General features: G+C 60.5%; 1 protein-coding gene and 1 long non-coding RNA gene across 7 annotated transcripts in view; one reads left to right on the top strand and one right to left on the bottom strand.

Annotated features, from left to right (window-relative positions):
* The window catches only part of JAKMIP1 (janus kinase and microtubule interacting protein 1), a 143,031-nt gene extending 130,295 nt beyond the window's left edge, over positions 1-12,736 (bottom strand). For 2 of the 3 annotated variants that reach the window (XM_089326920.1, XM_089326918.1), the window contains exon 1: positions 12,479-12,736. The gene's annotated coding sequence lies outside the window, so the exon portion shown is untranslated. Of the gene's footprint in view, positions 1-11,867; positions 12,021-12,478 lie in introns of those variants that run through there. The other variant, XM_089326919.1, reaches the window with a different exon arrangement.
* Positions 12,737-12,859: 123 nt separating this feature from the next.
* Positions 12,860-15,661, top strand: LOC138848429 (uncharacterized). 4 transcript variants are annotated; one of them, XR_016229725.1, is made up of 3 exons: positions 12,860-13,150; positions 13,845-14,042; positions 14,561-15,661. It is a non-coding gene; the product is annotated as an uncharacterized LOC138848429 (long non-coding RNA). The 4 variants fall into 4 exon arrangements; XR_016229724.1 differs by having other exon boundaries at positions 12,865-13,240; positions 14,652-15,659; XR_016229726.1 differs by having other exon boundaries at positions 12,868-13,127; positions 14,652-15,659.
* The last annotated feature ends 10,607 nt before the right edge of the window (positions 15,662-26,268 follow it).

Here is a 26,268-nt window from a genome sequence, read left to right as displayed (position 1 = left end):
AACAGCAGAGGTGACTCCTGCCTGTGGAAGGGAGCCGACCAGGTTCTAGAAAGATCACACTAAGGCTGTAAGGTCAATACGGCCTCCCAGCCTGCCCTGGGGCATGGGGTATGGGGTCTCTGATCCAGACCAGGTGGCAGTTCCAAAGTGACTCTGGGTGGTGCTCCGAGGCCACCGTCTGTGACCTGTCCATGACACGCCCATGTTCTAGACACTCCCCGGTGGCCCACACACAGCGTCCCTAAGTCCCCTACTGATCAACACTATATTGACAAATAGCTACAGACAACAACTCCACAGTACACGGGGCAGCCTCCCCTTTGCCTCGAGGGGCGGCCGAGTTAAACTGCTACCCAATAAAGAGAGAGGAGAGGAGGAATGAGGCCCAGACCCCGCCTTCAGAGCTGTCCTGGCCACGGTGAAGGTGCGGTGGACAAGACCACCGCCCTGGTTAGGGCTACGGGAAGCAGAAGGCAGAAGCTATGGTCAGGACTGCCCAGGTCCCAAGGTCGTGAAGGTCGTCGGGCTGAGGGGAGGGGAGGGGAGGGGCAGCTGGGCAGACCCCTGGAGCTCTCGGGGCAAAGACAGCCCAGACGGGCAGGATGCAGAGAGAGAGGGCGAGGCAGGGCGAGGCAGAGGACGGGCAGCACGGGCAGACGCTTGGGAGCCGCCAACACCACCGCGGTGAGGAGGAGTCCGAGGGGTGAGGAGAGACGCAGGGTGAGAGGGAAGGAGAAGGCGTGGGCCGCAGACGTGCTGGGCGAGAAGGCAGCTGGGTGGCTCCACGGCAGGCATCAGGCTGCCCCTGCTGACCCCTAATTTCACTGCCCTGTGATCAGAGAGTGCGCGCTGTCTCTGGCCCCTGCTTTGCATTTGACTGACCACACGTGGTCTGTCCCGGAGACTCAGGTGCACCCGAGATGAACGTGAACCCTGACGGTGGTGGTGGAGTGTCCCACAGAAGCCTGCGAGGTCTGCCTGGTGCACGGTGCTGGCCAAGTGTCCTACTTCCTGTTCAACTCCTCTAGTTATCCTACCCATGTGGACACACGTCTTTGAATTATCTACCGCTCCCACTTTTTTAAAGATTTGATTTCTTTGAGAGAGAGAGAGAGAGAGAGAGAGAGAGAGAGCGCACATCTTCCATCTGCTGGTTCACTCCCCAAACAGTGGCAATGGCCTGGGCTGGGCCAAGTGGAAGGCAGAGCCTAGAGCTCCAGGCAGGCCTCCCACATTGCTGGCAGGGACGCAGGTTCCGGGGTCATCTTCCACTGCTTTCCCAGGAGCCTTAGCAGGGAACTGCATCGGCTATGGAGCAGCCGGGACTTGAACCAGTGCTCTGACACGGGATGCTGGCACCGCAGGCGGCGGCCTAACCTGCTTAACCCACAACGCCAGCCCCGCTCCCTTCACTCTGTCACTGTTGGCGCCGTGTCATCAGGTGCACGTATTCTGTGACTGTGATATATTACTGAGGGTTGACCCTTTTACCACCATGTTGCTGCTTCTCTTAATAACATTTGTTGGAAAGTCCATCTTTAGTACCAGTATACTCCGGCTTTCTAATGGTTGCTGTTTGCATGCTATGTCTTGTCCCCCCCTTTTACAGTCCATCGATTTCCCTCTTTGAATCTAAAGTGTCTCCCAAAGACAGTCCTCTGGTCTGAATGTTAACGTGCCCTCCTCCCAAGTTCATGTGCCAAAACCAAGTCACCAAAGCCATGGCATTCAGAGCTGGGGCCTTTGGGGTGATTAGGTCACGAGGGCAGAGCCCTGAGGAAGGGGCCTGATAGATACCCTTTGTAAGAGCCCCTGGAGGGCCACCCTGCCCCCCGCGGCTGCGTGAGGACACAGCAGGTGCCCTCTGTGAGGAGGCGGGCTGCGTCAGCTGGGGCCTTGCTCCTGGGCTCCCCAGCCCCCCAGAACTGTGAGCAGGGAACTGCTGTGGTCTGGAAGCTGGCGGCTGAGGTATTTTTCACAGCAGCTCACGCTAAGACAACACTGTCAGCCCATCGATCTTATCCACCTGTCGGTATCTGCCTTTCGTCCGGATGACGTAATCCGTTCACGCTGAGCGTTGCTGCTGACAAAGTTGGGCTGACATCTGCACGTCACACGTGACTTTCCACGCGTCTATCTCTTCCGTGCCCTCTTCCTCCTCTGTTGCTGTGCACTGAGCGGATCGGGCACACTTTGGCATGGTGACTTCAGAAGGCCACTTTTTTATTTAGACAGCAAAATGACCTCTCGGATCATTTTGACTTCCTTAAACGGCTCATTCTCAGATCAATCCTGATTTCCTTTTCTCTCTGGTTCCAATAAGCAGTAGCAAATCAATTATTCATTCAGTAGTCACAAGACATCATCTTCGAAAATGCCCATGGCCAGCTTCCTAGGCTGGAGGAGCTGAGGTCCACAACTTGCCCTCCCCACAGGGAGGCGGGACAGGGCCAGGATAGCTGGGGGCTCCCTCTCATGACACGTGGTGACAGCTTGGTGCTTTGGACCAATCTGGAGAAGGATGGGCGGGTACCACAGCAAAACGCCAGGGCACTGCTCTCCAGACACCTGGCACGGGTGCTGAGGAAGCTGTGACCAGCACGCGTCCTCCATGCACCTGCCGTCAGGAACAGAGCAGACGCCGTCCCCAGGGGTTCAGCCCACGTCCCTGCCTGAGAGCAAGTCAACACCACCCCACCCCTGCCCTGGCCAAGGCTCCTTGCCACTTGATCCCAAAAAGGGACGCTACAACCCAGCAGCCTGTCGAGACTAAAATCCCAAATTTACGAGTGATGCTGTGAGTTTAGGGCCCCTGAGGCTTGAGACGCCCCTCCCCCACCTTCTGCCTTCAGTCTGAAGCACGCTGGTGTTTAGCCACCGCTGTAGAGAACTCAGGGCTCCAGATCACCCGCGCCCTCCCAGGCTTGGCGTGTCCTAGGCAACCGTGATGTTTCCAAGGACAGAAAGGAGGAGAGAGAGACGGAGAGGAGAGGAGAGGGAGGGAGGGACTTCATGCCAGTACAGTGCTAGTGGCCCAATGCTTTCAGCAGATTAGGCACAACGTGGGGGCAGCCAAGCCCTTTGTCTGCTTGGCAAAAAGAAGCTAGTGGAGCCCCGGGCCAGGGAGCCAGGAAGGCCCCGGGACGTGCCACAGAAACCCAATTACCACCGGGCCTAATGAGCTCGCACAGCCAGCTGCCCCGGCCCAGCAACACAGCCCTGCCAACTCCCCAGGAGAAGGTCTGTCGTCCAAAGCACATTCCCAGGGTGCAGCTGGGAGAGAGAGAGAAGCCAGGACGATCGAACACGGGGCAGGAAAAAGAAAAAGCCCTTCCGTGGGTGGAATACGGCCTGCGTTCTGAAGGCCCTCTCTGCGGCTGTGTTCTAAGGAGGGGCATCCCCGTGTGCGGAAAGACAGGGAGCCTGCTCCACGGGCTTCAGAAACGTCGTGCCCAGCAGAGCCGGGGGCGTCCGACCGCGGCACTGGGGTCTGAGGCTCAGACAGCCGCCCGTCACTGGCCGTGGCTGCTGCACAGAAGGGCGACGCTGATGGAGGGCCGGGTGGAGCCAATGCTAGCAACAGAGAACACCCGTGCCCTGGAGAGGCTCCCCTCGGCACTGGCCAGCACCATGGAGACGCGAGGCTAATGGCAACTCTGCTGACCACCTGCCAAGCCCGGCCCTGGGCATCCTGGCCTGCATACAACACTCTGTCCGGGGGCAGTTAGACAAGCCACTGGCAGCTCAGTACACGCATCCACAGCGTCACGGATGCATGGGGCAGTGGGCACCCTGGGGACACCCCTGGCCCAGCCTGGGGAGGGAGGGGTGCCGTCGGGGATGGTTTTCTGGACAAGGTTCGTGATGGAGGACGTTTGCCAGGTGCATGGGCCAAGGAAAGGCAACAGACAGATCCGTCAGAGGCAGCCACGCTCACACGGCCTGGCCGGGTCACGAAGAGCCGGGGGAGGGTGGCGCTGGACACAGGCCCCGCGGCAGGCAATGGCCAGACGGGCGGCAGGCAGGAGGGGCACGTGCCACGCCCCAGTGACTTCATCCACACCACCCGCAATTGTAGAGTAAGCAAGGGTCTGTCCTCGGGCCCAGGGTACGCGGCAGACGTGGCATCAAGGCAGGCCTGGACTGCGGTGGGGGAGATGGCAGGCAAGGGCCAGGCCGAGGGGACAGTGCTCCGGCGAGGGGCACAGGGTACAATCCATGGGGTGGAAACAGACGCACAGAGTGAACCGGTCACCAGAGGGAAGCAAATGAACGGATCATGTCACTTTTCGTGACAAGAGCAGCAAACATGTACTCACTGAACAAAAACCCGTCCTGTGCTACACGTCCATGAACCGCAATCCTCCAGTTCTGTTGCACAGGCGACCTCTGACCTCGACATCCCACCCCCCCCCCGGACAGCCAGAGCTGCAATGAGCCCCACCACTGCCACTGCCACCCGTGTGACCTCTCACAGCCATGCAGGGGGCGGGCGGTCCAGGGCCATAGACTGGAGAGGAAGTCCCGCCACCCTGGCTTCCACCTGTGAGCAGAGCCCGCCTCCTGGCCCACAGCCCTGCAGGCAGCACCACGGGACGGCAGGGCTCACTGACCCCCGCAAAACCCGGGACAAAGCCCTTCTGGTGCACCTGCACGCACGGCACGCTCGCACCCCGTGGCAGCCAGGGGTAACCCCAGGACACCAGAGCTCCCGGAGTAAAAGTGGTCTCTCTCCATCACGGCTGGACTACAAACTCCAGCACAGGCCCCTCCTGGGCCAAGGGGAAAGCAGTGGCCTGGGGCCGGGGCCGGGGCCGGGGCCGGGGCCGGTGGGGGGTCCCAAGCACAGGGCGGAGCACAGGGGTAAGGGGCTCTCCTGGCCACGCCGAGAACCAGCAGCCAGGGACCAACAGCAGCCAGACCTGGTGCTGGGAGGGACCTCCTGGACGCAGAGCCAGGGAGAATGACCCTCCAGGTCAAACTCTCAAATCCTGGGGAGAGAACGGAAGGCTGGAGCCACTGAGTGGAAGCAAGTCCAAGTGCAGTCTCAAGACTCCCAGGCCGAGCCAAGTGACCGCATGGTGGCCAGCTGTGCCCGCCACTGGTGCTCCACAGTTGAACAGGTGGGCTCTGGGAGGTCCCTGGTGTGCCTGCGCAGCAGCCCCCTGGGGACACAGAGAACCAGGCTTTGGAGCCTGGCTTGCTCTTGGACCTTAGACTGTGCGCGTGGATCGTAAGCTGCCGTGGACGGAGACCCTGCCACTTCTTTTCCTAGCCCCCCACAAGATGCACCCATGAACTTGGGGGTCTGTCAACTGTTTACAGAGGAGAAACTGAAGCATGGACAACCTGGCTGCCTTGCCAGGGGTCACAGGTGTCCCAGCAGCAGAGCTGGGGGCGGGGGAGCCCCAGGTGCCCCCACAGTCTGAGCCCCCAGCCCACGGCAGCACTGGCCACAGGAACGCAATCTGGACCCCTGTGTCGTCCGAATTTTCCAGGAGCCATATCAAAAGCAAAAGCAGAGGGCCAGCGCCGCAGCTCACTAGGCTAATCCTCCGCCTTGCGGCGCCGGCACACCGGGTTCTAGTCCTGGTCGGGGTGCCAGATTCTGTCCCGGTTGCCCCTCTTCCAGGCCAGCTCTCTGCTGTGGCCAGGGAGTGCAGTGGAGGATGGCCCAAGTGCTTGGGCCCTGCACCCCATCGGAGACCAGGAGAAGCACCTGGCTCCTGCCACCGGATCAGCGCGGTGCGCCAGCTGCACCACGCCAGCCGCAGCAGCCATTGGAGGGTGAACCAACGGCAAAGGAAGACCTTTCTCTCTGTCTCTCTCTCTCACTGTCCACTCTGCCTGTCAAAAAAAAAAAAAAAGCAAAAGCAGAAAGAACAAGTGAGTTTTCTTCATTTAGGCCGACGTGTACGTAGCCAACATGTAATCACCGTTAAAACTACTGCTGAGAGCAGGGGCGGGCACTGTGGAGTGGCAGGTTAGGCGGCCACTAGGGACAACGGCATCCCGTGTTAGCCGCCTGCAGCCAAGTCCCGCCTCTGCTCTGCTAACGCACACCTGGGAGGCAGCAGTGATGGCTCAGATCCTGGGGTCCCTGGCATTCACAAGAGAGACGCAGGTGGAGTTTCTGGCTCCGGGCTTCAGCCTGGCCCAGCCACTTGGGGAGTGAACCAGCAAATGAAGATCAACCTCTCGATGTCTCTCTCTCACTGTGTTTCGAATAAAATAAATAAATCTTTAAAAAAATGATTACTGAGATCATTTACATACATTCTTCATAGAAAGTCTTTGAAATCCAGGGTGCACTTTCTTTTTTCTAAAACATTTATTTATTTTGAAAGTTACAGAAAGAGAGAGAGAAAGGGAGGAGAGACCTTCCATCTACTGGTTCACTCCCCAGATGGCCACAATGGCCAGGGCTGGGCCAGGCTGAAGCCAGGAGCCAGGAGTTTCATCCGGGTCTCCCACGTGGGTGCCAGGGCCCAAGCACTGAAGGGGCCATCCTCTGCTGCTTTCCCAGGCGCATTAGCAGGGAGCTGGATGGGAAGTGGAGCAGCCAGGACTCGAACCGGCACCCAAACAGGACACCAGCACTGCAGGGTGCATTTTCTCCTCAGCCCGTCTCAGCAGTCAGCCACGTTTCAGTGCTCAAAGCCCCCCTGGCGGTGGCCCCCACAACTGAACACCTGAGCTCCAGGCGGTGCCCGGCTACCTCGGGGCAGCGTGAGAGTCGCCCAACAGTAGGGAAGTCACACACAGGCACGATGACCGTGATTCCTACAACCAACACCAGCAGCAGCCCCGGGCGACAGACACCTGCCGCGCTCCGTCAGCGCACTGGGCTGTGTGCACGCGTCTTACGTCACAGACACCAGTCCCAAGGCAGGGATGTGCTCTGTCACAGAAGGGCAGAGCAACGGCCGGAAGCCCAGAAGGTGACGCCTCGTGCCCTCATCACACAGGATCAAAGTCACTTCCGATCTGCTGATTCTCTTCTGAGCTCCCTGGGCTGGTCAGGGATCTCCCCAGAAGGGGACATTTAAGCAGAGGCCCGAAGGATGGAGAAAAGCCAGCCAGACGGGGGTGGGGAGGAACACTCAGGACGGCAAACACAACGCTCCGAGGAGGGGAGAGTCCCGCGCGCTCCAGGAAGGGGCAAAGGGCAGCCAGGGCCCCCTGCACGGTGCCAACGCCTCCCTCGGCTGTGGGCTCGGCCCCCGCGCCACCTCTCCCGCCTGGGCGCACCCCCGTGCTCTTGCGGGGAGAACGAGGAGCCACAAAACCAGTCTGCTGGTTTCCAAGAGCAAGTCAAGGCTGGAAGCGCCCAGTGCGGGGCCAACCAGGACGCGCTCACTGCTGTCTGACAGGCCGGTGCACGGATGCACGGGTACGCAGGGGGCGGGGCAGAAGGGAAGGTCAGTCCTCTCCATGTTGTTTCAAACACCAGTCACCCCGCGAAAAGGTGTGAGTGACCAGATCCCAGTCAGCACGGGAATAGGCACACACAGGCCGTGGGACACTCTCCAGCCATGAAAAGCAATGCAGTCCTCACACATGACGAACCCTGGGACGCGAGGCCAAGGGCAGGGCGCCAGCCACAAAGAGCCACGTACTGTATGGCCCTGCTCAGACGAGGCAGCCAGAGCAGGCACCCACAGGCGGCACAGGTGAGCGGGCTGGGGCTGAGGAGGGGCGAGGAGGGGCGAGGAGGGGCGAGGAGGGGCGAGGAGGGGCTCACAGCCACATGGTCTCCTCTGGGAGTAATGAAGACGTTTCAGAACAAGACAGAGAGAAGGGTCACCTAACACAGAACGGACTGAATGCTACTGCACTGGTACTTCACAATCGCTAAGTTTATGCTATGTGAATACTGTCCTGTTTAAAAAAAAAAAAAAAAACTTATTTTATTTCATTCATTTGAAAGGCAGGTATAGGGCTGGCTTTGTGGCACAGCAGGTAAAGCCACCACCTGCAGCGCCAGCATCCCACATGGGTACCAGCTCCAGTCCTGGCTGCTCCACTTCCAATCCTGCTTCCTGATAATGCGCCTGGGAAAGCAGTGGAAGATGGTCCAAGTCCTCGGGGCCCTGCACCCCCGTGGGAGACCCAGAAGAAGCTCCTGGCTCCTAGCCTCAGATCAGCACAGCTCCGGCTGTTGCAGCCACTTGGGGAGTGAACAAGCGGATGGAAGACCTCTCTCTCTCTCTCTCTCTTTCTTTCTGCCTCTCCTTCTCTCTGTGTGTAATTCTGCCTTTCAAATAAATAAATAAATCTTATAAAAAAAGTGACAGAACGGGAAGAGAGGTTTCAGGCTCCAAGAAGTGGAAAGCTATGCCCTGCCACTCCTCACCTCCACGTCAGGACTCGTAGTCCTCACAGGAAGTGGGACACCCCCTCCAGCCCTGAGGAAGGGACTGGGGCCAGGCCCAACCTTCACATCCAAAATGCAGAGAGTATCCCTGAGACCAGCGAGCCTGGCCAGGCGTCCCCCCGGCCTGGCACAGGCCTGAGCATTACTGCCACAGCGAGCTCCCCCGGCCGTACCCATGAGGGGCACACAGGACCCTTTCATGCCCGGAAGTGGCCCTCGAGCCACATCAGGCCCCAGGAGCGAGAAGAGCAGGCTGCCCACACCGGCACAGTGTCCAGAGCCTCCACAGCCAGGCCAGCAGCTGCAGGGCGCCAAGGGTCCCAAGGACGCTTCCTTGGGCCACACGGAGCGGAGCCAGCTGACCGGCAGCAGACTGCGTGTGGCTGCCCGAGGGACTGCCCACTGCACGATGGTAGCCGCTGCCCCCTGTGCTCCCACATCCTCACAGCCAAGTGAGTTCCAGGGACGGGGCTCGGGGTCAACCTCACACCACAAACAAGGAAACTGAGGCACGCAGGGTTCTGGGACGAGATCAGGTGGCGACCAGCAGAGACGACATTCAGAGCCAAGGCTGACGTCCAAGCTGCCCCGCCAAACCGCACGGTCGCTGGCGTCTGCTCTAGGAAACGCCCACCAGACGGCATGGGGTGCTGAGCTGAGGACACGGCCTCTGGTTTGGGACGGTGGAGAAGTTCCAGAGGCAGGGCTGGGGCCGCTTGCCCGACAATATGAAGATACTAATGCCCTTGAACGGGACACTTAGAGTCGATATCTGAGCCACCGTTAAAAATCCACTGTATACATCTTAAATAAAACATCTCATTGCCAGTGCTAGGTGGTGAAGGACTTGTCAACAATTTTTGACAACAGATATACACACCACATCCTATGAACACAGTAAAATTCAATCAGATGCTAATAAAAATATAAACCTCCCAGGGAAATAAAAGTGAACTTCTTGGCTTCGATTCCCGCTCTGGAAATTCCAGGCTGTGTGGCCCCAGGCAGGCTTCACAGCCTCCCTGTGCCCACCCATAAACAGGAAGTGCAGGTGCACCTCCTCCGGGACTCAATGAGCTCATGACAGAGGGGACAGAGGGGACAGAGGGTTTGGCTCGGCAGGTGTCTGCCACGACGCCTGATCCTGCCACAGACCACAGCACCCAAACAGGCACGGCTGTGTTCCAATAAAACTTTATTTATAAAACCCCCTGGCACTTGGTAAGTGCTTCACAAAACGCCAACCGTTACAACCAAGAGAGTGCACTTACGTCGCTTTCCTTCTACAGACATATAAGACAGTGAAGCAAACACCAAGGCTGAGGCAAGAGCAGAGGCCCCACCCCACCTTGCCGGACCCCCACCCTACCCTGCCCGGCTCCTCCTCCCAGCCGCGGGGAGCGGGTTACCACCTGCCCTCTCCTACTGACTGGGTCCCTGGAATCTGCCCCTTCGCATCTCCTCCCACGGCAGCCCCACCCTGCTATCCCAGTCCCTGCACTTGTGCACTTGGCCTTGGAAAAGCACAACAAAAGAAACACTTTCTGAAGGCTCGCAGGGTAAGAGCCCGGGCCCCAAGGCCCCACCGCTGGCCAGCGCCGGGGCCCTGCTCTGAGCCTCGATGACAGCTGTGCCCGTCCCGGGCTTCCGCGGAGAGCACCGGGGGCCCCTGGGGACTTCCTCACAGGGGTCCTGCAGGAAGCTCACTGCTCCACGGCAAGGGTCGGCGAGCCTCAGGGGGCAGCACGTGCAGGGTGTGCCACCCCCCACTCCGACAGCACCCCCCCTTGCCAGGTGCCATCCACAGCAGGCGTGGGAGGCCAGCAACAACAGCCACTCTCCTGTGACCCATCCCCAGTGTGCAGACAGCAGGAGCTGAGCAGAGAGGCCAAGGGACTCGCCCAGGGTCACAGAGCCAGCGCCTCCAGCCCACCCGGCCCCACACTGCTCAGTCACCCTGCCTGTGACATCAACGATGGTGACTGCCCCACTGTGAACCAGAAAGGACAAAAAAGGCCTCCGACCCGGGCATCCATCTAAGACAAGGCTAAAGCTCAGCTTCTCACAGCTCAGGGACCTCACCTGTGACCGCCACGCAGGCGGCCCGGCCAGAGACACCACGGCCCCCACGCCCACAGGAAGTGGAGGCTGAGAGGCCAACCCTCCTAACCACGACAACACAGACGGAAGGGACAGGACCCAGGGAGTACGGCTTCAGAAGCCCAGCGGGCTGGGTCCCCGGAGAACTGGGGTGTGCCCAGTGACCCCCAATCTCTCCCACGGGGCGCCCACATTAGTGGGAAAGCCCAGGTGGCGGCACCTGCCCAGTGAGGGTGGAGGGTCAGGGTCCACACAGGAGCCCAGGTAGGGTGGCTCAGAGCCTGCAGAGCAGCCAGGGGCTGCTGGCCAGTTAGCCTTGGAAATGGTGTCTCCACCACGCGCCCCCAGCGCCACAACGCCCCTGCACACCCAGAGAGCAGGGCTCGAGCCCGCCACCTCCCCTGGGCAGGCCGAGGGGAGCCTCCGGCAGTGGTGGGGCCGGCGTGACCACTTCCCCAGGAAGACAGAGCCCCAGCCACGTGGGGCCGTTTCTCAGACCTCACGGTGGCCCTGTCTGGGTGGGCAAGACCTGCTTAAGGTGGCCCTGTCTGGGTGGGCAAGACCTGCTTAAGGGAACAGCGCGCAGTGTGCTGTGTTTATGTGCAAGGTTCTGAGGGTGCAGAGAGACAGCCGGCCAGCAGAGAAGACATGGAGAACGGGCCCCACGGGAGAACAGGAGTTCACACGGGGGGGGGGGGGGGTGTAGATGCGGCCTAGGGGACACAGGCACCACCTGTGGCTGAGACAGGTGCGGGCCGGGGCGGGCGGGGGAGGGGCAGGAAGCCAGCATCGAGGTGTGGGGGCAGTAGGCGCCACCGTGGGGTGAGAGGGAGGACCGTGTCACCCTCTCCCGGTGACTGTCACCGCAGCCCTGAGCCAAGCAGGTGCAAGAGCCTGCGCGACAAAGCATGGGAGTGGGAGTGCGAGGTGCACCATGGGGCTTCCCAGAGCCCTGCACCCTGCCAGGCCAGGACCCTGCCGGGACGGGGGGGCTCCCGACCACCCCTCCTTCAGCCCATCTCAGCAAACCCACAGCCCAGGGAGCAGGGCCAGCCGCACCCCACCTCCGCGGGTCCCTCTGATGCAGGGCTAGGACCCCCCGCGCTTGCTCTTCTGGTCCGGAGGCAAAGGCCTTGCCAAGGTAAGCACGCAGCGCACCCAGCTCTGCCGGACAGGGAAGCTCAGGGCCAGGGCTCCCCTTGACCTTGGGCTAGAGGAGCTGCCCAGATAAAGGTTGTTCCTGAGAGGGAACGGCGCAACCAAAGGCCAAGGACAGCGCGCCGAGAGTGCGCAGGCTGGCCCAGGGCCGAGGCCGGCCCGGCGCTCCGCGGCGCACCGGGAAGGGGGTCCTCCCAGCGCGGAAGGCCCCAGCCTGGCGAGGGGCGTCTACCTGGGTGACACAGCAGGGAGGAAGCGGTGATGGCTGGCGGGGAGGCCGCGGGCCCGAACGCGGGGCGCACGGCAAGGCGCCGCAGGGAGGTGGGCACCCGCCTTTCTTCGCGCCGCGCCGGCCTCCGCCCCGGCGCGCACGTGGGCGGAGCAGCGCGGGGAGGTGCGGGGGACCGCCCGCAGCCTCGCCCTGCCGACCCCCGCCGGCACCGCGCAGCGCTGGCCTCCGCCCTGGGGGCCACCGCGGCGGGGTCCCGGGACTCGGCGCGCCCGGCCGGCCGGCCACACCCCCGCGCCACTCCCGGGAGCCACGGGCGGGGTCCCCTGCCGCCGCGGGGCCCGGGGGGGGGGGGCAACGGGGAGCAGAGTGGAGGCTGGGCGGGGTGAGGAGGGGGCTGGGGGCGGGAAGGGAGGGGGCGTCGACGACGCGCGGGGGTGGGGGATGGGAAGGGGAGGCGGACACCGGGATGGGTGGATCAGAGGGGACGCGACGGCTGTCAGACACGAAGGGGGCGGGGGCGGCCGGGGTCGCCGCGGCCCCCTCGCCACCCCCGCTCTGCGGTCCTCTCCGGCCCGGGCGCGCCCCCCGCCCCCCGGCGCACCTGTACCCACCTGCTCGGCGCTCGGGCCCGAGCCGGGCGGCAGCAGCGGGCGTGGCGGGCGCAGTCCCGCGCCGCATCCTCCGGCCGCCCCCTCCCCGCCCCGAGCTCACGCCGCCGCCCCCTTAGGAGGGACGAGACGGAGCAGAAATGAATGAATGGATGCGGAAAACCGTGGGAAAGCAACGGAGGGGGCCGGGCTCGGCGGGACGGGGGTCGAGCGCCGCGGCCCCGGGACCGAGCTCGGCGCGGGCGCCCGGCGCGTGCCGCACGCTCGCGGCTGCAGCTCCCGCGGCCCCGGCGCCCGGCTCCAGGCAGGCCCCGCCCCACCCCCGGGGCGCCCCTCCGATTGGCCCGGCCTCCCGCCAGTCAGGGAGGGCCGCCCCGCCCCGCCCGAGGCCGGCGCCGGGAGCGGCTCTGCCTGCGAGAAGGGGGCGCGGGCGGCCCGAGCGTGCGCACTGCGCCCGCGGCCCCCAGTCCGCCCGCGTCCGCCGGCGAGCAGCCCCCGGTGATGGGGAGGGGAGGGCCTTGCAGGCTGGGGTCTGGGCTGGCCGTGTCGGGAGCTGTCCCTGCCCGCAGGGCGCCCGCGCGTGTGCCGGGGGAGCGGGGAGGCCGGCGACCGCGGTGCCGGTTCCCCCTCTGTGCCGAGGAGCAGTCTGAAGGTCAGAGGTTAAAGGTGGCGGAGGTGAGGCGGGTGGCGGAGTCCACGCCTGCGCCGGGCGTCTGCATCCCGGGGCTGGCCACGGGCCGAGAACCGCGGAGGCTGCGGGAGGAGGTGGGCCTGGCCGGGCGCGCGTGCGTGTGGCCGGGGCGGCCGGCAGGTCCCCGTGAGCACCTGCAGCGCCCCAGGGCTCCGGCCCGGCCGCGGCCCGCGCGGCTCTTGCCCTCTGGCGAGGAAGCGGGAGGGAACGGCGTGCAGGACGCAGTTTGAATGCGGGGAGGGGGCGCGTTTGAGACCTTGAGAAAGAGCGGGGCGGGGGCGGGCAGGCCCCCTGGGCCGTGGGAATCCCGAGGCTGGCGTTGACACGAGGGACGCACGGCCTGGGCGGTGGTCCAGGGCCCGGCGCGGGCTCAGGGTGCCAGCTGGGATTCGCGGTGTGTGCGGGGGCGGTGACAGTCACACCCGGGCCTCCCCGCACGCGCAGAGCTGTCCGTCAGGAACCGGGGCTGCGGGCTGAGCGCCCACGGTCCGGCCAGCAGTGTGGAGGGTGCGTGTATCCATTCATCCATTCATTCATTCCATTTAAAAGAGAGAGAGACCTCCTGTTCACTGGGTCACTCCCCAGATACCCCCAACTGCCAGGAACCCCATCCAGGTCTCCCGTGTGGGTGGCAGGGACCCAAGGACTTGGACGTCACCTGCCCCCCCCCCCCGCCAGGGTGCGCATGAGCAGGAAGCTGGAATCGGCACCCTGGGATGGGATGTGGGGGTCCCGTTGCCAGACCAAACGCCTGCCCCCGTGGCGTCTAAAGCGTCCACCCTGAGAGCCCGGCCCCTGTCCTCGGCTGCAGCTCGTCAGACGGGAGGGGACAGGCAGCCCCCCCCCCGCGCGCGCGCGCGCTGACCGAGACGCTGGGTAAGGATGCCCCGGCTGCCGTGGGGGATGGGCTGAGGGAGCTGGGGGAGCGGAGGGCCCACTCTGGTGAGAGGGGAAGAGGGGGACCGGGAGGCCCAGGGGGTGCAGCTGGGGGGCCTTGCTCATGGCTCGGGCTTGGGCGAGAAGGCGGCATCGGGGACGCAGCCAGGTGGCAGGGGCTGAGTTGCGACCTCCCGAGCACCGGTGTGTGTGAGAGCCCCCCCCCCGCAAGGGTTCTCAGTGCCCGCAGATGTCATTCATCAGATGAGCCCTGGTGCAGTGGGTCGGGCCCCAGGCCAGTCTCTGACGGGCGTCCTTGTCCCCGGGGGAAGCTGGACACAGACACCTGCAGCCCTGAGGGCGGCGGCTAACCTGGGAGGGGCCTGGGATGGCCAGCAGCAGCCAGCGCTGGGGCTCGTCCATCCCAGCACCTGCTGGTGTCCCTGGCCTCTAGCTGACAGAGCCGAAACAGCGGCTGGCTGTTGCTTAAAGCACTCCGCCTGTGTGTTTCCATACAGGTGTATCGTTGAAGGATTGTGTTTGACTACAGTAATCCTGATCGCTATACAGCAGCTTAAATGCTTTAAATTTTTTTTCTCACCTAACCAGAAACCCACTCGCAGGCCGCCCCTCACTTTATCCATCCTCCTCAGCCTGTGATTAACTTCTTCCTGCTGTCCTCATGGTAACAGTACAGCTGCCTCTGCCCCTGTATCCCATCACTGTTCCAGTCAAGGAGGGGAAAGGGCAAAAGACACTCCCCGGCTGAGTGAGCGTCCTCTGACTGCTACCTGGAAAGTCTCCAGCCGCCCTTGTCTCATTGGCCAGAACAGTGTCACAGGCCAGCCCTGGCTTAGGAGGAGGCAGCAAATTTAAAAGAAAAAAAAAAAAAAAAGCCACTCAGAGAGTACACATTGGTGCCTGAAATAAAACGAGGTCCATTCATGCAGAAAAGAGGAAGAGGGGACCGGGGACAGACGGCGACCATGGCCCAGGGCTCGTAGGACCTGAAGCTTCCACAGTGGAGGGACCTCCTTCAGAATAAAAAATGGCGAATACAAAATCTGCTGCAAGAGGGAACGCGTACGATCACCGAGACAGGACGCATTTGCGATGGTTCGGGCTGACAAACCTCACAAGCATTGCCAAGTCCAGGAAGATGCAGTGTTCTCCTGTGATTTTGCTCGTTGTCGTGGTGAACGGAGACTGGACTGTTTCCAGCGGAGGTGACTGGACCAGCGCTTCCTAGACCTCGGTGCCATCCCGGCCCCGGGGAAGCACACGAGAAACGCAGATGGGGTGGCATCGGGTGAAGTGACCGCTCAGGGTGCTGCCGACCTGTATCAGAGCGCCTGGGTTCCAGTCCCAGCTCGCCTGTCCACTCCAGCCCCTGCTAACAAGCACCCTGGGAGGAGGCAGCAGCTGAGGGCTCAAGGACTTGGGTCCTGGACACCCACGTGGGAGACCTGAGTTCACTTCCTGTCTCCTGGCTTCCACCTGCCCCAGCCCTGTCTGCTGTAGGCACTGGGGTGTGAACCAACAAATAGGCACTTCTCTCTCTCTCTCTCTCTCTCTCTCTCTCTGCCTTTCTGTCTTTCAAATAAATTATTAAAAAAATTTTTGGAGAAAGCTGCCGACGACAGGGCCTCCTCTTCTGCCTCCCCGGGATTAAGGCCCAGGAATCGGCATTTTACCGAGTGCCTCCTGTGATCCCGACGCCTGTCCAAGTCCAGGGACGTGCCGGGTTGGACAGCTCCAGGGTGCTGAATTGCTCGGCAGGTCTGCAAGTGGGGAGAATCACGTGTTAGCCCCCACGTCTCTTCCTCTGCCCACACGTACCAGACACCCGGACACACTTTCCCGGCCTGCTGCCCAGGGCGGGGCACATTGGAGGGGCCGGCTGTCCTGGAGGCCACGGCGCCTGCTCGGCGAGCAGTGTCGACCTTCACGGGCTGGCTCAGAGCCAGGCTGCCATACCCCCCGATCCCAAACCGAGACCGCCCCAGTCGACTTCCCCAAGTGCCCTTGGCCAGGCCTCGGCTCCCCCAGTGACATCACTGTGCCCCCCCACCCACGTGCTGAAGTCCTGACCCCAGCCCCCCAGATGTGACTGTGCTTGGAGGCGGGGCTTTCAGTGGGCTAATGCGGGTTAAAGAGGTCACGGGTGGGTGTGTGTCCCAGGGAGAAGGCGTTGTCACAAGCCGGAGAGAGAGGCCTCGGGAGGAGCCAGCCCTGCCCACACCTTGACCTCGGATCCCCAGCCCTCCGGGTGGCGAGACAGCACCACCACTGCCCCGACCGTGTGCTGGCGGCCCCCATGGCTGGTCCAGCCACCCGCAGAGGAAAGAGCTGGCTTTAGCAAAGTGCTCCCAGATGCACAGCCACCGGGGCTCCAAGTCCGCGCCCTCAGGCCTCAGAAGGGACTGCAGCTTCCGCTTCCCACGGCTCCATCTCTGCTGCCTCTAAGCCTATGACAGCGCCCTCGGTAGGGAACTGCCCTGCGAGGCAGGTGCCGCCGGACCCTTAGAGCTGGGGCCCCGGGAGTAAGGTATGGGCTTGTGAGGGAGCCAGGGTCCGTCTGTGTCCCAAGCTGCTCCCCCTGACCCCGCGTGCCTGACCTGTGTTCCCAGGCCTGCAAGCCCCAGGGAGCTGTGCTCCCACTCAACACAGAGCAGGTGCCCCTGCCAGGTAGCTGCGAGGGCACGCTCATCAGAGTCCGGTTCCTGCGGTGAACGGGACACAGTGGAGGGTGGGCCAGGCCGCCTGATCGAGGCGGGCTCTGCCTGGCTCGGGCGTGGCCCTTGACATTACTGAGCTGTAATTTCCTCTCCTGTAAAAGGGAGCTTACAACGGAGAAACCCCCTGGGCTGGGGCGGTCATCGAGCTGGTCAATATGCAGATTTGGTTTCCAGAGCTAGCAATCTTGCATGTGTTTTCCAGGCTGCTGGAATAAACTGGCACAATGCAGCAGATTAAAACCACACAGTTCTGCAGGGGGGAGTCTGAAATCAGGCAGCCGCTCCGGAGGGTCTGGGGGATGGACCCTTGCCGGCCCCAATCTCTCCTTGGCTGGGAGCCACATCGCTGCCCTCCCAGGGCCTCCTCTGCCCCCGCCATCCTTGGCAGAGACACTTGACACAGGGCTGGGAGTTCCCCAGAGTCCCGGATGAGCCCCTCCCAAGAGCGTGGACTCTGGCATCCTCGGAGGCTGTTTTTGCAAAGACCCCCCCCCCACGGCGCAGGCTCCCACGTGGGGTACCTTAGTCACCACGGAGCATGGAACGGGGCCAGCTCTGGGCACAAGGGGTCTCCCTCGGGGCAGCTAGCCTTTCGTAGCTAAGAGGAGAAGGTGTGAGAAAGGGAAAGAGCGAGAAAGTCCCAGGGAGAGAGAACAGTGGCGTGCACACCCTGAGCTTAGATTGGCCTTCCCACTGCGAGGGAGCTGGAGGAAGGGCGTGAGCCGTGGGATTAGAGATCCCGTGAGTACGTGTGATTATGCCAACACGGCAGGCATGCACTGTGTGCCGCGGCTGTCTCAGCACCGGAACCCACATGGATACAGCTGCTTCTGCCCACCAGGGCTCAGAGGCCAGCAGGAGAGAGACGAGAGCATAGGAAGGAGTCCTGGAAGTGCGGAGGAAGGAGGTCCCGAGACAGCTGGGGGAGTCCAGACAGGCTTCCTGGAGGAGGACGCACTTGAGCCAGATGGGCTAAGGAAGGAGGAAGCAGGCATCGCGGGCAGCCTGGCAGGTCTGGGGGTTTCTACCTGCGGCCCCTTGCGGTCAGGGCAGGCTGAGGAGCCGGGCGGGGCCCAGTCACACTGCAGGGAGTGGAGCTTGGACAGTGCAAGGCACCACACTGGCATCGCACAGAGGCTGGGTGGCAACCTGGAGATGGGGGGCTGTGGAACCCGACAAGACGGGGCCGGCGTGGTGGTGCCAGGGGCGAAGCTACCGCTTGCGACACCGAACATCGCGTATCAGAGCGCCAGTTTGAATCTCTACTTCACTTCACATCCAGCTCCCGCTAATGCACCTGGGAAGGCGGAGGAAGATGGCCCGAGTGCTGGGCCCCTGCTCCCACATGGGAGACCGGGATGGAGTTCCCAGCTCCTGGCTTCAGCCTGGCCATTTGGGGACTGGAACAGCAGATGGAAGATCTCTCTCGGTCATTCTGCTTTTCAAATACACAAATTGACACAGACAGACAGAAATGGAGGAGACGAGGAAGCTGAAGGCAGGAACTGGGCAGTTGGAGGCGCGGCCGCAGAAGAGGGGGCGGGGCAGCGGGCTGTGCCTGGGGCAGGAGCAGTACAGTAACTGCCAGCAGGCGCCCAGAGGGGCACCCACAAGAAGTGGCTGAACGGACCCTCACCACGGCCAGGTAAACCCTGCCCAGGGCCACTGCCCGGCTCCAGGGTGGACCAGCACGTCCTGAACAACGAGGGCGTTTGTTGAGCGCCTGTGTGTGCCAAGGCTGGGCAGAGCTTCCGGTACAGTAACTCACTGCAACCCCACCTTATCCTCGAAACTGACAAGCACAAGGCTCGGGAACCGGCCCGAGGTCGCCAGGGCACTGCGCTCTGCCGCCTTGGCGCCTCCTGTGCGGCCGGAACCCGCTTCCGTGCCCTTGGGAAGGAGCAAAGGGGAAGCCACAGGCGCCCAGGGGCAGAGGGACCCAGAAACGCCAGTGCTGGGCCAGGACCGGGGAGCGCCGGCTCTGTCACTGGCTCAGCTGCGATTGAGTGGCACGTGTCCCTGGGACAGACCCCCTCGCCACTCGGCCATGCCCTGTCCCTGCCAGTCTGGGGCTGGGATTCTGTTTCAAGCACCTGCTCCCGGTGTCTGCAGCTTCCGCATCTTCCTCTGAACAGTGGGAAGGTCAGGACACCACGGGCTGCCTGGGCCACAGAAGGGCTCGGCTGAGCACAGACTTGGTTGAACGCTGCCAGGCTCCAAGATAGGGACGCTGCCTTCTTCACCCCCTGCGGCAGACACAGTGTCACTCCCATTTTCTGGAAGAGACGATGGAGGCTTGGCCACGGTGGGCCACTGGGCCACGTTCACCCAGACTCACAGGATCCAGAAACGACCCCCGTTTGTTCTCCATCCACTCATCTTCAAATCCAACAAGGCGGGGCTTCTGTGCAGTGGAGAAGACTGTACGATTCTGTTTATACAGCTCTAGTGAGCGGCAAATTAGAGGGATGGAGAACAGATCCGGGGTCGCCAGGAGCTGGGGCAGACAGGAGGAAGAAGGCCAGGGCACCCTTGGTTGGGCTGTTCTGGATCTTAGCACAGGGGACCAAAACCTGCACATGGGACGAAGGGCATAGAACACAGACCTGGTTCATGTCACGCAGGGGAAATCCGAGTCAGGTGGCTGGATTATATCCACAGGACTACTGCACGGTAGTTTTGCAAAATGTCACTGTTGGAGGGTGCCAAGGGAAGGGTATGTGGGGATTTCTTAGAACCACGTGCTGTAAGAATCCGCACGGAGGGACTGGCGTCGTGGCGCAGGGGTGAAGCTGCCACCTGCAGCACCAGCATCCGTATCAGGTGCCAGTTCAAGTCTCGGCTGCTCCACCCCGCCAGCGGGAGGTAGAAAGGGACAAAGCAAGGCCCCCAGGACTCCAAGAAGGAGCACTTTTTCAAGATTTTTGTTTATGTATTTGAAAGGCAGATCTACAGAGAGAGAGAAAGAGAGAATCTCTGGCCATCCATCCACTGGCCCACTCCCCAAATGGCCAAAATAGCCGGGGCTGGGCCAGCCCAAAGCCAGGAGCCAAGAACCTCTTCTGAGTCTCCCATGCGGGTGAAGAGGCCCAAGCACTTGGGCCATCCTCTGCTGCTTTCCCAGGCCATTAGCAGGGGGCTGGATCGGAAGTGGAGCAGCCGGGTCTCGAGCCCATACCCATAGGGAGTGCCGGCATTGCAGACAGCGGCTTCACCTGCTACGCCACAGCGCCAGCCCCAAAGAGCTCATTTTCTGAGTGACACCTTTATCCCGACGCTACCCCTTCTGACTCCAGCGTCACGTCGCCCACCATCCTCATCCTCAGAGCCGAGCTCATTTGGGTTGATTTCTCCCTAAACGGGAGTGTGTAACAGGCAAATACACATGGGGGCTTCAGAGTCACTGATTTACAGAATGAACCCACCCTCAGTGCACTGTGCTGCTCCTCGCTGTCCACACTCACCAACACCCCCCGAAAACACCCCCCCATGCCGGCCGGGGTCTCATCCCTCCTGCGAGGAGGCCACTCTGCGGCAGGCACAGCTCACCAGACGTCCAGGCTGTCGGCGCCAGCCTAGAACAGGTGCTCAGGGACGCAGGCCTGTCTCCGAGGACAGGGGTCCCTGGACGGCAACTGCTGGCTTGAACTTCAACGTTTGAGGACCAGCTCCTGGGTTTGTGCACAGACTGCCTGCCCCGGACTCTGGCCACGGCACCCTCTGCCTCGCTGCGTGTCTCCCACCTTCCCACCGTGAACCCACGCTGCGGAAGGTGTGAATGCTGTCTCGCTGACTGCTGGAAGGGGCTGCACCCTTGCTGTTCCAGTCTGCATTTCCTTAATAACAGATTGTCCCTCCCATATCCAGGCGTATACCTGTCCCGTCTCTGAAAGGAGCCAAGAGCCACCATAAAAAAAAATGGGGCTCCTGAGACAAACCGTTCCAGAGACGGCCTTGGGAAATGGGGAGTAAACCGGTTCACAGAGAAAGCAGTCAGCTACTAACCAGAGATACACAGAACACCTGCCTTGTAGATAAGCCCCTTCCCTACGCTTGCTCAAGGTTAACAAAGAAAGCTGCAAGGCACGTAGCAACCTATTCCTCTCTCCTAGAAACCCCCTCCCCTAATGTATCCCTTTGACCTAGTACTTTTCCACCGACATTACCACTTTTAGACTGCCATACAAGGCCCGCTACTGAAAATTATCCAATGAACTTACGCCAGCCTATAATATGTTAATTTTGTGGTTTTGCCCTTTAAAAGCTGTGTGAGATAGCTGCTCGGGGCTCCTCTCGCTTGCTTGCTGCTTGCAGCAGCAGGGGGCCCATTTGCGCAAATGAAATAAAATTACCTCCTGCTCTATTGCATCGTCTGGTCTGGAGTCTGTGTTTCTGGGGTCGTCACAAGAGGACACCGCTTTTGGGGTCCTACAGTCTCGTATCCGGGTACACACCTGTAGATTGTATCTTGAATATGCCTTCCAGTGCGCTTTTGGTCCTTGTCTCTCCCTAGCCTCTGCCCATTTCTAGTTGCGGATTTTTGCTTTGCCCATTTTCAGAGCTGTGTCTGAGCTCCACCTCCACGCACTTGTTCCAGGTGGAGCTTCATCTCTATACTTTGTAGCACCTTCTCCCACACAAGCACCAGTTCTCTGGGCCACACACTCACACCTCTTCCCTTGGTCTCCCAGACAGGGAGATTGCCCGTGCACCCTCTAGACTTTCTGGGTGGTATAAGAAAGCTTGGTTTTATTTGACCGCTTTTTATGCAGTCCTTATTGATGGTGTAAAGCTGTTTCAGATGATCTGATCACACACGTGAGGCCACAGAATGCCTGTAGGTAGCAGTCTTCCGTCGCCTGCCAATACTTTTTGTAGGAGATAGTGTAGGTTTTATTTGTAGCGTGTACCTTTTTGAAAGCTCAATGAGAGGGCTTCTCAGAACATCAGCTACTCCTGTACTGCCTTAAAAAAGAAAAGGCGTCCCACCAAAGACAGCGAGATTACGTTGTGCCAGACACCAAAGACAGCGAGATTACATTGTGTCAGAGGCCCTGCCCCGACCGGGAAGCCCCCTGGACAGGAATCGTTGGTCACCCTTCCTGAGAGCAGGGGCTGGTGAGGCACAGGCTCCGCCCTCTACTTAGTGAGCAGGGACTGGGTGTCCCCAGGGCACATCACTTCCAGAGGTTGCTGTACCCGAGGAATAACTCAGAACTCTGATGATGATAACAGACTAGCATTCCAGCTAAGAACTGCAGCGCGAGCCGAGTCGCACGGGCCTGTCCCTGACGTAGCTGTGACTCTCGGGTGTGTCTGTATCCTTTCCCTAAGTTCATATGCATAGCATCACACCTAGACGTCTTCCTCCACCTGTTCCTTTTTATTTAATATCAGTTTTTTTAAAAGTTTGTCCATTTCAGTATCTGGGGCTGAGCTGTGAGCGCACCTTCTCATTTTTCTGTTTAACCAGTGCTACAATAGTCATCTACTTTTGTATCTTCTTTTTTTATTTTAAATTTGTTTATGTGAAGATTAGAGAGAGAGACAAAGATCTCTCTGCTGGCTCACTCCCCAAATGCCTGCAACAGCCAGGGCTGGGCCAGGCTGAAACCAGGAGCCTAGAACTGAACCCGGGTCTCCCACGCCGGTAGCAAAGACCCAAGAACTTGAGTCACCATCAGTACCTCCCAGGGCGCCCATGAGCCAGAAGCTGGGATGGAGAACAGAGCCAGGACTTGAACCAGGCACCTGATAGGAGATGCTGGCATCTCCAGGGGCTGCTTAACCCGCTGTGCCACAACACCGGCCCCTGCACGTGTCTTCTGGGCCCACACGGAGATGTCCAGAGCAGGGCGACTCCACAGCAGAGCCTGGCGGTTCCGGCAGGACGCTTCTGGGTCAGGGGCAGTGGTCTTCCCGTTCACAGTGCATTGCAGCTTCCCCGGCCTCCATGCAGCAGGTGCCGGCAGCACACGCCTCTGAGATACAACACCCAGAATGCCTCTGGACGGTACCAGATGTCCCCGGGCGGGCCCTGGCCGAGGACCAGTGCTGTGCAGTCTGTACCACAGACGTGGAACTGCTGGGCCACGGGCATCTGCAGCTTTGCAGGATGCCAGCAAACTGTTTCCCAAGATGAGTGTGGCGGCGTGTGACCCAGCATCTCCGGATTGTATGTGTGTGTCCCACGTGGAAGCCGAGTGTGGCGGCGTGTGACCCAGCGTCTCCGGAGTGTGTGTGTGTCCCACGTGGAAGCCGAGTGTGGCGGCGTGTGACCCAGCGTCTCCGGAGTGTGTGTGTGTCCCACGTGGAAGCCGAGTGTGGCGGCGTGTGACCCAGCGTCTCCGGAGTGTGCGTGTGTCCCACGTGGAAGCCGAGTGTGGTGGCATGTGACCCAGTGTCTCTGGAGTGTATGTGTGTGTCCCACGTGGAAGCCCTCACCCCCAAAGCGACAGGATCTCGAGCTCCCAGCCTCCGGAATTGTGAGGAACAAACTGCTGTTGTTCAGCCCGCCAGGTCCGGGTTATTTCTTATAGCAGCCTGAGCCATGAAGCCAACCGACCATCCACAAGTAGCCCAGGTTCTCCCATCTTTGCCAGCATGTGCAGTTCCGGCTGAAGGTTACACTCCGCAGAGAGCACAGTGGAATCTCAGGGCCACTCCATCGTGCGTGAATTTCCCCCACTGTGGCCGAGCCGAGGGCTCTCTGCGTGCCCTTGGCTGTCCACACTGTCTCTCCCATGAGCGTGCTTTGCCACCTGTCTTGCTGTTTTGCCCCTTGCGCTGCCTTTTTCATACTGATTTTAAGGAATCCTTTATATTTTTTTTGTTTGCCAGGCAGACAATGAAAGAGAGAGAGAGTTATAGACAGTGAGAGAGAGAGACAGGGAGAAAGCTCTTCCTTCTGTTGGTTCACCCCCCAAATGGCCGCTATGGCCGGCGCGCAGCACCGACCTGAAGCCAGGAGCCAGGTGCTTCTCCTGGTCTCCCATGGGGTGCAGGGCCCAAGCACTTGGGCCATCCTCCACTGCCCTCCTGGGCCACAGCAGAGAGCTGGCCTGGAAGCGGGGCAACCGGGACAGAATCCAGCGCCCCAACCGGGACTAGAACCTGGGGTGCTGGCGCCGCAGGCAGAGGATTAGCCAAGTGAGCCACGGCGCCGGCCTGAATTTTTTATTTGAGAGGTAGAGTTACAGAGAAAGAGACAGATGAAGAGACAGAGGGAGAGAGATCTTTCATCTGCTGGTTCACTTCCATCTGCTGGTTCACTTCCCAAATGGCCACAGCTGCCTCAGGCCAAAGCCAGGAACCCGGAGCTTCCTCCAGGCCTCCCACCCAAGTGCAGGGGCCCAAGCACTTGGGCCATCTTGGGCTGCTTTCCCAGGCCATCAGCAGGGAGCTGGATTGGAAGAGGAGCAGCCAGGACTCGAACCAGTGCCCATATGGGATGCTGGCACTGCAGGCGGAGGTTTTACCCGCCACGCCACGGCCCCGGCCCCCTGAATGTTAAGTCCTGGTGGACACGTGTCTTGGGCATATCTTCTTTCAGTGAAGGACTAGTCACTTCTTGCTCTGGTTTCCTCGGGTGAAGAGAAATGTCCATTTTAATCTAGTCAATATTCTCAACTTCCCTTTGTCATTTGTGTTCTTAGAGATTGGTTGAAGAAACTAATTCCTAACTTGAGGAAGAAAAGCTATCATCGCATATTCCCATTTTAATGGCTTACAGTTTTACTTTTTGATTTTGAGAGTTCATGGCCCTTTGGGTGCCATGGGGACAAGAGACTCTGCTTCGTTTCTTTCGCTCGTGCTGTCTGCATCACTCATGGAAACACCATCCTTCCTCCCCAGGAGCTGCAGACCAGCTGGTGACATGGAGCAAGCGTCCGCGTGCCTGGGCTGCGCGTGCCTGGGCTGCGTATCTCGTTCCGCTTCCCTTTCCTTTTCTTTTTTTTTTTAAGATTTATTTATTTATTTTGAAAGTCAGAGTTACACACAGAGAGAGAAGGAGAGGCAGAGAGAGAGAGAGAGAGAGAGAGAGAGAGAGAGAGAGGTCTTCCATCCACTGATTCACTCCCCAATTGGTCGCAATGGCCGGAGCTGGGCCAATCCAAAGCCAGGAGCTTCCTCCGGGTCTCCCATGTGGGTGCAGGGGCCCAAGGACTTGCTTGGGGCATCCTCCACTGCTTTCCCAGGCCACAGCAAAGAGCTGGATCAGAAGTGGAGCAGCCGTGACTTGAACTGGTGCCCATATGGGATTCTGGCACTGCAGGCAGCAGCTTTACCCGCTACACCACAGCACCGGCCCCTGGTTCCACTCTTCTATTTGTCTCTGCACCAACAGCACACCGCCCTACCTGAGCTTTCCAGGAAGCCTTGACGTCTGTCACAGCAGGGTCCCCCGACTGGTTCATCTTCTTCAGAGCACCTAAGCTATTCTTAGCTCTTTTCCCTTCCAGAAAAAAATTTAGAATTAGGAGCTGCCGCTGTGGCACAGTGGGTAAAGCCGCTGCCTGCAGCGCTGGCATCCCATATGGGTGCTGGTTCGAGTCCCGGCTGCTCCTCTTCCGATCCAGCTCTCTGCTGTGGCCTGGGAAAGCAGTGGAGGATGGTCCAAGGACTTGGACCCCTGCACCCACATGGGGAGACCTGGAAGAAGCTCCTGGCTTCGGATTGGCCCAGCTCTGGCCATTGTGGCCAGTTAGGGAGTGACCCAGTGAATGGAAGACCTCTCTGTCTCTTTCTCTCTCTCTCTCTCTGCCTCTGCTTCTCCCTCTGTATAACTTTGACTTTCAAATAAAAAAATACATCTTTAAAAAAAAATTAAAGCCAGCGCCGTGGCTCACTAGGCTAATCCTCAGCCTAGCGGCGCCGGCACACCAGGTTCTAGTCCCGGTCGGGGCGCTGGATTCTGTCCCGGTTGCCCCTCTTCCAGGCCAGCTCTCTGCTGTGGCCAGGGAGTGCAGTGGAGGATGGCCCAAGTACTTGGGCCCTGCACCCCATGGGAGACCAGGAGAAGCACCTGGCTCCTGCCATTGGATCAGCGCGGTGCGCCGGCCGTGGCGGCCATTGGAGGGTGAACCAATGGCAAAGGAAGACCTTTCTCTCTGTCTCTCTCTCTCACTGTCCACTCTGCCTGTCCAAAAAATAATAATAATAATAATTAGTATTAGGCTAACCACTGTTGCAAAGACCCCTGTTGTGTGTAGACCAGAATCACCTCAAGCCTACCACACGAGCCCGCTCTCCCTCTTTGTGAGTCTGTTTATTCAGCCTCCTTCAGGGTCATTCAGTGGGGGAGTCCTTGCTGTGAGAAGGTCTTGTGTCTGGCAATCGGTCTATTTTCCGGTAAACGGTTTGGCTGCTGTAAGTCGGGTAACCGTGTTGGTGATGTCGGAGGAGGCTTCTGCCCGTGCTCGTGAAATGAAGCCGGGGCACTCTGTTGTGGCACACATCTGCTCGGCTGCCCGCTGGGGTGCACGCCC

The sequence above is a fragment of the Oryctolagus cuniculus genome, chromosome 2 (genome assembly GCF_051225735.1).
Source record: "Oryctolagus cuniculus isolate XC-2025 breed Fujian yellow rabbit chromosome 2, ASM5122573v1, whole genome shotgun sequence".
Lineage (NCBI taxonomy): Eukaryota > Metazoa > Chordata > Mammalia > Lagomorpha > Leporidae > Oryctolagus > Oryctolagus cuniculus.
The sequence above is the reverse complement of the archived record's forward strand: the minus strand, read 5'-3'. Positions and strand labels throughout refer to the sequence as shown.